This window comes from Phocoena sinus, chromosome 5 (assembly GCF_008692025.1).
Source record: "Phocoena sinus isolate mPhoSin1 chromosome 5, mPhoSin1.pri, whole genome shotgun sequence".
Taxonomy (NCBI): Eukaryota; Metazoa; Chordata; class Mammalia; order Artiodactyla; family Phocoenidae; genus Phocoena; species Phocoena sinus.
In genome coordinates this window covers 113162649-113174883 of record NC_045767.1, presented here as the reverse complement: position 1 = coordinate 113174883, position 12235 = coordinate 113162649, and positions in this window count along the sequence as shown.

The window sequence follows — 12235 nt, the reverse complement described above, 5'->3', positions numbered from 1 at the left end:
GAAGCCCTAGCTTATATCTTTTTACACTTCATACAAACAACAAATTCACATTGTTTTTAATTATTAAAAATATTTTAATTACTATTAAAATAATTTACATTATTATTTTAAAATCCAGAAAAACTAATTCACACAAATGAGCAACAGAAATGATTTTGGATATACACAGCTACTGTAAGAAAAGCAAGAATAGACACTGGAACACATTTTCTATGAAAACATACCAAAAAGATATTACCATGCAAAACTGATGAAAATTAGAATGTAATATTTCAAATCAAATTATAAAAAGTAAGAAAGTTGTACAGAATGTGAAAAGGCAATATAAATAAAAGAACCTAGAAATGAGATGATAGAATCAGTAAAGCCAGAGGACAGGGAAGGCCTGGCAACGTCTGCCACTGGACAGATGAGGCCCTCAAAGCAGTAGCCAGAGAGCATCTCATCTAGGACCACTGTGAGTGGGAGGGACATCACAGGCCTCAGGACAGGAAGAACTGTGGAGGATGCTTTGACCACTATGCTGAGATGCAATGGTGGATATTGGCCTTATGGCCAGAGGCTCAAGGAGGCCATGATCTGGCCAGGGCTTCCTGGAAAAGGAAGACCTGGGGCTCATCAATAAGGGCATCCATACCCCAGAGAGGCAAATTATCTGTGTTTTAAGGTTTCAGTGTTTTCACGTTTCATCCATTTTGTAGCATGTATCAGTCTTTCATTCTTTTTATTGCCAAATAAGATTATATTGTATGGATATACCACATTTTATTTATCTATTCATCAGTTGACGGACATTTGAATGGATTATTTCCACTTTCGAGCTATTATGAATAATGCTGCTAAAAACATTGATATAAAAGTGTTTGTGTGAAACCTATTTTTCATTTCCTTGGAAGTGAAATTGCTGGATCATATGGTAACTCTGTGTTTAGCCTTTTGAAGAACTGCCAGACTGCTTTCAAAAATGGCTGAACCATTTTACATTCACACCAGCAATGAAAGAGGTTTCGATTTTTCCACATACTCTCAACACTTGTTATTATCTCTTTTATTTTAGCCATCCTAGTGGGTGCAGAGTGGTTTGGTATTTTTTTCTAAGCAACTGCAATGGCATTGTATTTTTTTTAATATATTTATTTTTTATTTATTTTATTTTTGGCTGTGTTGGGTCTTTGTTCCTGCACACGGGCTTTCTCTAGTTTAGGCGAGCGGGGGCTACTTTTTGTTGCGGTGCTTGGGCTTCTCATTGTGGTGGCTTCTCTTGTGAAGCATGGGCTCTAGGCATGTGGGCTTCTGTAGTTGTGGCACACAGGCTCAGTAGCCATGGCTCACGGGCTCTAGAGCACAGGCTCAGTAGTTGTGGTACACGGGCTTCGTTGCTCCACAGCATGTGGGATCTTCCCAGACCAGGGCTCGAACCCATGTCCCCTGTGGCAGGTGGATTGCTAACCACTGCACCACAAGGGAAGCCCATAGTATTGTATTTTAAAGTTCAGTATCTATGTGTTCATTGCTAGTATATAGGAATAGAGTTGATTTTTGTATGTTTAACTTGTATCCTGTGATCTTCTTAAACTAAATTATTAATTTTAGGAAAGGGTTTTTGTTTTCATTTTTGGCTATTTTTGGGGATTCTTTAGAATTTTCTATGTATACAATTATATCATCTGCAAATAGGGAGAGCTTTGTTTCTTCCTTTCCAATTTGTATGGCTTTTATTTCCTTTTCTTGCATTATTGCACAGAAATTCTAGTACTATATTGAATAAAAGTGGCAAGAATGAACATCCTTGCCTTGTTCCTGATCTTAGAAGGAAAGCATTCAGCCTATCACTATTATCTATAATGTTACCCGTAGGCTTAAGTGCAGGAAGTCCTCCTTCTATTCCCATTTTCTGGAGTTTTTATAATGAATGAGTGTTAAATTTTGTCAAATGCTTTTCTGCATCAACTGATATGACCATATGATTGTTCTACTTTAGCCTGTTAATATGGTGGATTACACTGATTGAAACAGTGAAACAGCCCTACCTCCCTGGAATAAACTCCACTTGGTCATGCTATATAATTCATGCAATATATTCATGAGGGATATTGGGTTTTTTTGTTTTTTTTGTTTTTGTACTATCTTCATTTGCTTTTAGTATCAAGAAAATAGTAGTTTCATAGAGTGAATTAGGAAGTATTCCCTTCTCTTCCATTTTTTGGAAAAGGCTATGTAGAATTTGTGTTAATTCTTTTTTTAAACTTTTGTTTGGATTCTCCAATGGCTTAGAGATTTTCTTTTTGGAAGATTTTTAATTACAGATTTTATTTCCTTAATAGTTAAAAGCTTATACAAATTAGCTTTTTCAAATTGGGTGAGTTGTGGTACTTTGTATATTTTTTAAGGAGTTAGTTCATTTCACCTGAGTTATCATACGTATGCATGTAGAGTTTATTGTGGCATTCCCTTACTATCCTTTGGGGTTTTTTGTTTTGTTTTCTTTTTGGAGTACAGTTGATTTACAATGTTGTGTTAGTTTCAGGTGTACATCAAAGTGATTCAGTTATACACATATCCTTTTTTTTTTAGATTCTTTTCTCATATAGATTATCACAGAATATTGAGTAGAGTTCCCTGCGCTACACAGTAGGTCCTTGTTGGCTATCTATCTTATATACAGTAGTGTGTGTGCGTGTTCATCCCAAGCTTCTGATTTATCCCCACCCACATACACCCACGTTTCCCCTCTGGTAACTATAAGTTTGTTTTCAATATCTCCCTTACTATCTTTTTGCTATCTGCTCGGTCTGTAGTAATAGTCCCTATTTCATTACCTCTTTGGTAGTATTGTTACTGGTTTGTTAATTTTATTGGTCTTTGCAAAAAATCAACCCTTTCTTACACTAATTTTCCTCTACTTTTTTGTTTTTAGTGTTTTTATTTATGCTCTTTATTATTTTATTCTTTCTGCTTGCTTTGAGTTTATATCACTATTATTCTTGCAACGTATTAAGGTGAAAGCCTAGGTTATTTATATGAGATGCCCCCTTCTCTTATGTATGTATTTAAAGACATAAATTCTTCTCTCAGTACTGTTTTAGCTCTTTGCCACAATTTTTATTTTCATTCAGCTAAACATTATTTTTTTATTTCCCTTGAGACTTCCTCCTTGATCCATGGATAAGTTAAAAGTGTGTTGTATAATTTCCAAATGTTTGGAGACTTTCCCATTCTTTCTATTACTGATTTCTAGGTCAATTCCATTGTAGCTGGAAAACACATTCTGTATAATTTCAATTCTTTTAAATGTGTTAAGGTTTATTTTATGGCCCAGAACATGTATTTTACTGTTTGGGGGTATAGTGTTAAACAAATATCAATTAGATCCTGTTGGTCAGTGGTGTAGCTGAGTTCTTATATATTCTTGCTGATTTTCTGTCTAGTATTTCTAATAATTGTTGAGAGAGGGTTTTTAAAGTCTCCAAATATAATTATAGATTTGTCTATTTCTCCTTTCATTTATATCAGTTTTGGTTTCAAATATATTGCAGCTTTGTTAATAAGTACATATATATTTAGGATTGCTAGGTATTCTTGGTGAATTGATTCTGTCTCTGGTGGTTTTCTTTGTTCTAAAGTCAACTTTATCTCATATTAATATAGCAACTAGAGCTTTCCTTTGATTAATATTTGAATAATATACCTTTTCTATCTTTTTACTTTCAAACTGCCTATGTGGTTATGATTGAAGTGAATCTCTTATAGATAGAATATAGTTTATAATCCAAGCTGCCCATCCTTGTCTTTTAATTGGTATATTTAGACCATTTACATTTAATGTAATTACTGCTAGGGCTTAAATCTGCCATTTAAATTTATGTTTAGTCTCTCTGTTTTGGGTTTTTTTTTTTCCTCTCTATTTTCTTTTGTCTGCCTTCCTGTGGGCTACATGTACATTTTTTAGAATCCATTTTGAATCATCTATACCTTTTTAGTACCTCTTTATATAGCTTTTTTAGTGGTTGCTCTAGATATTACATTATATACCTAGATAATGTAATTATCCAGAGACATTATCTAGATATTATATTAAATATATATATAATTATATACTCTATATAATCACAATTTACAGGTGTCATCATGTTACCAGTTTGTCTGAAGCATGGATATCTTACCATCCTTTATGTCCCTTTACCTTCCCTCATTGATAATATAATTGCCTTAAATAATTCCTCTACATCCATTTAGAAGCACAAGTGTTGTAATTTTTGTTTCAACCTTCATAGATAACTTTTGAGCAGAAGGAAAGCCTGTTTTACTTATCATTGTTTTAATTTACTGTTTTGTTATTTCCTTCCAGATTTTCTAAGGTTTCTTCTTTTATCACATTGTTTCTATTTAGAGAACTTACATTTTAGGATAGATCTGCTGGTGAAAAATTACCTTAGTTTTCTTTCACCTGAGAATGTCTTGATTTCCCCTTTATTCCTGAATGATATTTGTGTGAGGTTTGGGATTCTGGGCTGGCAGTTCTTTTCTTTCAGCATCTGATAATATTGTGCTACTTCCTTTTGAGATGCGCATTGTTTCTGAAAAGAAATCCACCATTGCTTGCAATTTTTCTCTGGTGCTTCAATTTTTTTTTTTTTTTAGTACTGAGGAATTTACTTGTAATCATTACAGAAGGTATCTATATCAACACACCACATTGTACACCCTAAATATATACAATTTTTAATTGTGAATTATACCTCAATAAAGTTGGAAAAAATATAGTTTACTTTCTCTCTTCTGTTCAGATTGGATCATTTATATTTTTCTATCTTCCAGTTCACTGATTCTTTCCTCTGTCATATTCATTCTGCTTTGAGTCCATCCACTGAACTTTCTGTTTCATATTTTTGTATTGTTACTGTATTTTTCAGTTAATATTTTACTGTATTTTAACTTGTATTTTTCAGTTAAAATTATTGTACTTATTGTATTTTTTGATTATTGTATTCTTCAGTTAAAATTTTTCTGTGTGATTCTCCTTTATATCTTCTATTTCTTTGCTAAGGATCTCTACTTTTTCATTTCTTTCAAGCATGTTTATAATTTCTTATTTTAGCATTTTTATCACAGCTGCTTTGAAATCTTTGTCAGGCCATCTAACAGCTTTGTCATCTTGGTATTGGCATCTATTGATTGCCTTTTTCATTCAGTGTGAGAACTTCCTTGTTCTTGGTATGATGAGTGACTGTGAATTAAGAACTTGGACATTTTCTATTATGTTAGGAGACTGCATACTATTAAATCTTCTGTTTTAGCTGACTTTCTCTAAAACTGTTCTGGAAGGGAAGGGAAAGGTGGTGCTGCCTCATTTCTTCTACACAGAGGTAGAAGCCTAGGTTTCCACTTAGCCTCAATTGATACCTGCTATGGTGAGGGCAGGTCTCCTCATTACTGTAAGTAATGAGGTGGAGTTCCAGCTTCCCATGAGGTGTCCACTGACAGCGCAAGGCCTTCTTACAAGATTGAAAGGATAAAAGTCCCTACTTCTCTGACACCACTCAGGTGAAATTGATGGGCCACACTGTTATAGCCTTTTAAAAATAAAACTCTAGGTTCTCCACTCAGCCTTTGCTGGCATGGGTAGCAGTGGGGCCACAGTTTTTGTATGGTATTTGACTGCAGCAGAGCAGTTAATATCTGAAAGTTTTCTGATTTCCTAGGCTTCCCCATTTCCTGGTCGTTTGGGTAGAAATATACTGCTTTTATAGGACTTTGTCTGTAGTCACTGGCATTTCTAGGTTACTGACTTTTCAGATTTAATTCTGAGATATGTGAGGCAAAAAGAAAACCCAAGAGCTCACCACCATATCATGTCTCAAGTCCCAAGTTCCCTAGCAAGTCTGCCTTTTTTTTTCTACCAGTGGCTTTTATGTTTATTTTATATGTTAAGTCCAAGGTTTTTAGTTGTACTTAACAGGAGGAATAGGGAAAACACATCTGGATGTGGAAGTTCTTTAACTTTATTATAAATATTTGGGCTACAGTTTTTATCTTGAACGTCTTTGGGAATGTTACTTTGCTCATTATTCTCTTTCTTCTTATAATAATTCATGTAAGACCTAATGACCGACCTCTTATGTTGTTCATGTTTCCGTGCAGTAGGTCTTCCTGTGCTGCTAGGGGGAGCCTCCTTTTTGGAGGAATGGAGTGAACCAGAACAAGTTTCTGAGTTCATGGTTGTAGGGCTGACATTTCTATCATTAATGACCAATAATTCAAAATATGCCGAGTTCTTTCTGAAATCTGCTTTCCCTTCTCTTCTCCCATTCTCATCTGAATCTTTTTTCTTTTCCTTTGCCCAAGTGTCAATTTGATTCTACTTCCTATAGTTTCTCTTCAATATGGGTTTTTGTCCTGGAAGAAAATTTAAGCAGGTTGGTTTTAAGAGTGCATAGAGCCTAGGCTGGCTCAGCATTGTCAAGTATTTATAAGTCTCCCTGTACTCATATATGCACATTGGAACATTAAAAGCTCTCTCTCTGTTTGAGCTGGTTTTCCCAGATTGGCTGAGTTTCCTTTCCCTCCTGAGTGAGACCCTTTCTTTTGAGGGTGAGTATTTATTATCAATTTCAGGATTTTCTTCTGCAGTTTCAACCATGGCAACATTTTGCTGTACTTTGGAGTTTGAGGGTACCTGGTCACCTAGTTTTGTTAAGATGTTACCCATGGGATTTTGGTCTTGTAATCCTTAGTTTCTATGTTTGTTTTGTGGGAGGATTCAAGTAGATTCAAACACTATACCACCACTTCCACCTGTCCTTCTTCAAACTCCTTCTTTAAAGAGGTATAAACTCCCTCCTCTATGTCATCCTGTTTCAAAGGTTCGTTTGCTTTCACAGTTGAATCTACTCTTGCCAAAATCGCCAATTACATCCTTGTAATTAAACTTGCTTTCCTGTGTCTTCTCTCACCACTCCAAACAATTTATTCAGTTCTTCAGCTCAACAGTAGCATTCAATTCCTTGAATACACATCAGGGCCTTTGCACATGCTGGTATTTCTGGCTGGACATACTTTACTTTCCCCTCCCCAGGTTCCTTCAGTCTCAGTTTTCAATAAACATTCACCCATCCTTCAAGACTAGGTTGTGTCTCTCGTATGCATTTCTTACTGTGTACTCAAGCTTGTAATAGCTATTAGAATAGTGTTTCACAATTGTCCACTTACCTCTCAACCCTCACTATAAATAATTCCTTTAAAGTTTGGAACTATGTTTTGCTCATCTCCATATCCTTAGTCATAGAGTAATCCATGGTACATTCCTTCAACAAATATTGAATGAACTAATGAAATAAAAAGTAGTTCTTTTCTGAGCCTAGACTTTTCAGTCTAAGTGTATGTTTGCAAATAATCACATTTTTATTAATGGATGTGTTGTTTTATTGAACATAATGGTAATCATCTACACTGAAGCAAATTTATAATAGCCCCAAGAAGTAAAATTAAAATCACCTGATCTATAACCCCAATATGCAGTAATAACTGCTGTTAAAATTTTTAGGTGATATTTTTCCAGTCCCTCTTCTGTGTGTGTTTATGTGTGTATAATGGGGGAAATCTTGAAAATATTAAAATAATATATTTTTCATTTTATATGAGGCAGTTTAAAATGAGACTTTTTCAAATATGAGGCAATGTAGTGCAGTGAAAAGTGTATAGACTGTGAAGCCAGAATGCTTCAATTCAAATCCTGATTCTACCACTTATAAGCTGTGTAAACATGGACTAGTTACATAACTTCTCTGTGCCTCAGTTCAGTAGTTAAGTAGGGATAATCCATCCTGTGGGATTGCAATGAGGGCTAAATGAATTAATATTTGAGAAGTACTTAAAATAGTGCCTTGTACATAATCAGTGCTATAAAGGCACATGTTAAAGGCATAATATAAATAATCATGATTCTCTACATGCTTCTCATCATAACATCTTGAAAAATAATATTATGTAGACAAAATCCCAGCCAGACTAGAATGGAAATGAAAGAAAAAGAAAACACTTCTATGTCTGAAAGAAAGGGGAAGTTATATAGATAGAGCAAGGAGGTCAAATGCCAAACCTCCATGGATTAGGGGGAATAAACTGCAGAGACACTCAGATAAATATCAAAGAATAGCAGAACATCAAAGCTAGCACCCCACTCTTCCAGGTGTTGCTTGGGAGAGGCTGCAAACTCTCTCGGAAGCCTAGCCTTCAGCCTGGGGCCACATTCAATATGGTTTAACAGCAGTAGTGCTGCACTATCAGAGGAAACTGTATAGAAAAGTCTCTCCCACGTTGTACGTGGTATGAAGGAAACCAAGATGTTTTCTAATACTTCTACCCAGGGGGGAAGACTGGTGCCATAAAAGAGACCTGGAATCTTAGGAAATAAATATTTCTGAGGTTCAGCAATTCAAGACAGAGGCAAGGATGATTGATGACCAATAGTAGCAGGTGGTATCATAAGCCCAATGACCAGGTAGGACCAAGCATGTCAGTAACAGGTTCATGAGAAAGAGGCCAATGCCAAAAGCAAGTGGGATGACATCTCTTATGGTGACGAAAAGGTAGGAAAATAGGCACCCTCACACCTAACAGAAGAGAATGCAAATTTATAGATGTATGGAGGGTAATTATGAAAAATCTACAAAAATAACTTTAGTGTATCTATTGAACCAGACAACACACTTAAATGTACAAAGATTTTCATGCAAGGTTAGTAAAATTTTACTGTATATATATATGCAGATACTAAAAGACTGAAACCCAAAATATTAACAATAGTGGGGTAAAGGGGAATTTTTTAAATTTGAATATCCTCATATGTTCTAAGTTTTCTACAAGCAACATCTATAGATTTTTATAATGAGGAAAAAGTCTTTACAAAAACTGTACTCTCTTACCTTTAATCAGCCTCTTCCAAGTTAAGGAAGCCATTTTTCTGGAAAGCCTCTCAATAAAAAGATAACCAAGTTTCCAAGCCTGTAAGCTGAGTGATCAGACGGTGATACTTGAAATGCAATCACACCTTAAATTCAAACCAGAAATAGCCATTAGGTTCCCGAATGTTATTATTGTACTCATCACTTGCCATTTAACTATGCATAATTGACCATCCAGATCATTTATAAAAATGTTAATTTAGACACATCAGAAGTAATTTATGGGACGTCACACTGTCAATATTTCTTTCTTCAGAAAAACACTGTGTCTCTGCCTTTTTAAAAATATTTATTTACTTACTTACTTATTTGGTTGTGCCGGGTCTTAGTTGTGGCAGGCGGGCTCCTTATTTGTGGCATGCATGTGGGGGATCTAGTTCCCTGATTAGGGACTGAACCCGGGCCCCCTGCATTGGGAGCGTGGAGTCTTAACCACTGTACCACCGGGGAAGTGCCTGTATCTCTGCCTTTTATTTCTTGACAGGAAACAAAGGCTTTATGGGGAGGAGGAACCCCTCACTCAAGGATGATTTAATTTTTCTTACCAAAGTTTATGAGTATTTTTCAAAGATTAAATAAATTACATTTCCTGGTTTATCTTTATTCTCATGCTCATTTGACCTCTTCAAATGATTCTAATAGAAATTATTCTGCAGATAAATCTTGGTTTTTGTTTTAATTTTGGTTGTAATGAGAGTTTTTTTCATATATACTTAGGTTGATTAAACCTCTTGGGAGAGTTTGGCATAGGAGAGATCCTCTTAAATGTTTTGAATTCATTACATGAAATGAAACCATCTGTAACCTTTCCAAAGCAAAAACTCAAAGAACAGCCATCTGATAATGAAAGCAATAAAATTGGACATGAAAATATTGGTTGTGAACATAGTCTAAGAGAATCCTCACCTGGGAAGGTTCATAGACCCACTTAGTTTCCCCCCACTTCCATTAAGTCAAATGTGTCAAGCAAATGTCATCAGATTTGAGCGGCACTAATAGCAAACTGCTGATTGGACCTGATTCTCAAAAGCTTTCAAGATTAGTCATCAAATAGCCAGAGACTAAAAACACTAGATATGATCAATCTGGGACAGAAAAGAAAGACCTAAGAAGTTATAGTCAGTGACTTGAGCCATCTGGCCAGACTCTCCCTTCTTTTAGGTCATGGCTTGGTAACTTCATTAGCATTAAGCTTTGAGTTACCATTTTAAATAATGTGGAACATAGTATTTCTGTCATGAACAAGACAAAATAAAGGATAGCTGGAGATGCTGATTCTGCTCTTGGTACATGCTGTTGCATGTTGAGATTAAGACATGATGGAGCACTTACACATTTGACCTAAAGGTGACTTCGTACATAAACTTTTTCGTACATAAACGTTTTAACCAATTCTGTTTGCAGACCTGCCAGTTGAAAATAAGTGTTCCCCTTTCCCCCAAAACAACATACAACATTCTGAAGACTTATGCAAATTACCATCATCCAACAGCAATAAAAATAATGTATTTATAAAGAGCTTTCTGGGTTTTGTAGCTCTTTTGTCTACAGGATTTCAGCAGTTTTAGACAGTGATCTAAAAATTTTCTCCTTCAATATCTTTCAAGTCTCGTTTCTCAAAGTTTGATCTCTACATCATCAACAATGGAATCACCTAGAAGACTGTCAGAAATGCAGAATCTCAGGCTTACCCCAGACTTACTAAATAAGACTATGTACTTAAACAACACCCCCTGGTGATTCATATGCACATTAAATTTTTACATGCAACAGAATCACCCTAATTTAATCATTTATTAAACAAAATTCCTGGGTCTCACCTTGAGGTTTTGATTTACTAGGTCTGAAGCGGGAAAAAGAATTTGCATTTCTAACAAGTTCTCAGTGATGTTCATGCTGATGGTATGGAGACCACACTTTGAGGAACATTGCTTTTCACTGGAGAATGCTTTGTGTTGACCCCAGTTTGGTAATAAATCATTCATATTTTAAGATAAATGGTGAGTGGTAAGAATCTAAGTTTAGGCACATTCTGTTGAATAGCTACTAACTTGATTGGTTAAAATTATATTTGACCTTATGTGCACACAGAAACTTGCACACATGCTTATAGCAATTTTATTCACAATTGAATAAAAAAATAAAGCAAGGTTATTCAAAACTTGGAAGCAAACAAAATATTTTCCAGCAGTGAATGGATAAGTAAATGATGGTATATCCAGACAATGGAATACTATTCAGCTCTAAAAAGAAATGAGGTTATCAAGCCGTGAAAAGACATGGAGGAATCTTAAATTCATATTGCTAAATGAAAAAATCCAATCTGAAAAGGCTACATACTGTGTGATTCCAACTAGATGACATTCTGGAATTAGTAAAACTACAGTATGGAGATAATAAAAAGATCAGTGGTTGCCAGGGGTAACAGGGAGAGGAGATGAATAGGCAGACCACAGAGGATTTTTAGGGCTGTGAAAATACTCTGCATGATATTATAATAATGGATATATATCATTATATATTTGTCCAAACCCATAGAATGTACAACACCAATACAGAACCCTAAGGTAAACTATGGACTTTGAGTGATTATGATGTGTCAGTGTTGGTTCATCCTTGGTAAAAAGAAAAGGTACCACTCTGGTGACTGATGTTGATAATGCGAGAGGCTATACGTGTATGGCGGTAGGGAGTATATGGGAAATCTCTGTATCGTCTTCTCAATTTTGCTGCAAACCTAAAAATTCTCTGAAACAATAAAGTCTTGATAGCTAGATGATGATGATAGTGATGATGATGATGATGAAGACAAGAAGAAGAAGACAGAAGTGTGTGTGTATGTATATATATATATAGACAACAATGACCCATACAGTACATATATATGGGGGGAGGGGCTGCTCAGCTCACCAGGTTCTCCCAATCACAGCAGCTGTGCTCCTTGTCCTATCTCCTGGCAATATGGATGCTGGAACCAACGTAGAGATAATAGTCTCTAACTGCTCCAGTCAAATTCTCTCATCCAGGAATTTAAAAACCTGAATAAAGACAAGGCCTCTATTCCCCATGCCTTCCCAGGCTCAGTTGTTTAGTTTTTTCACCCATACTGTAAGCTGCCAATATTATTCCAATAATCTATTCTTCTCCAAAGTTTTCAGAATTATCAGAAATGCTTTTATTCATAATTTATTTTCAAGAGCAATTTCCTCCATGAATCAATCCTTTTTTGGTTTTGCCTACCATTTCTGAATAAAGGCTCCATGAGCTAGTGA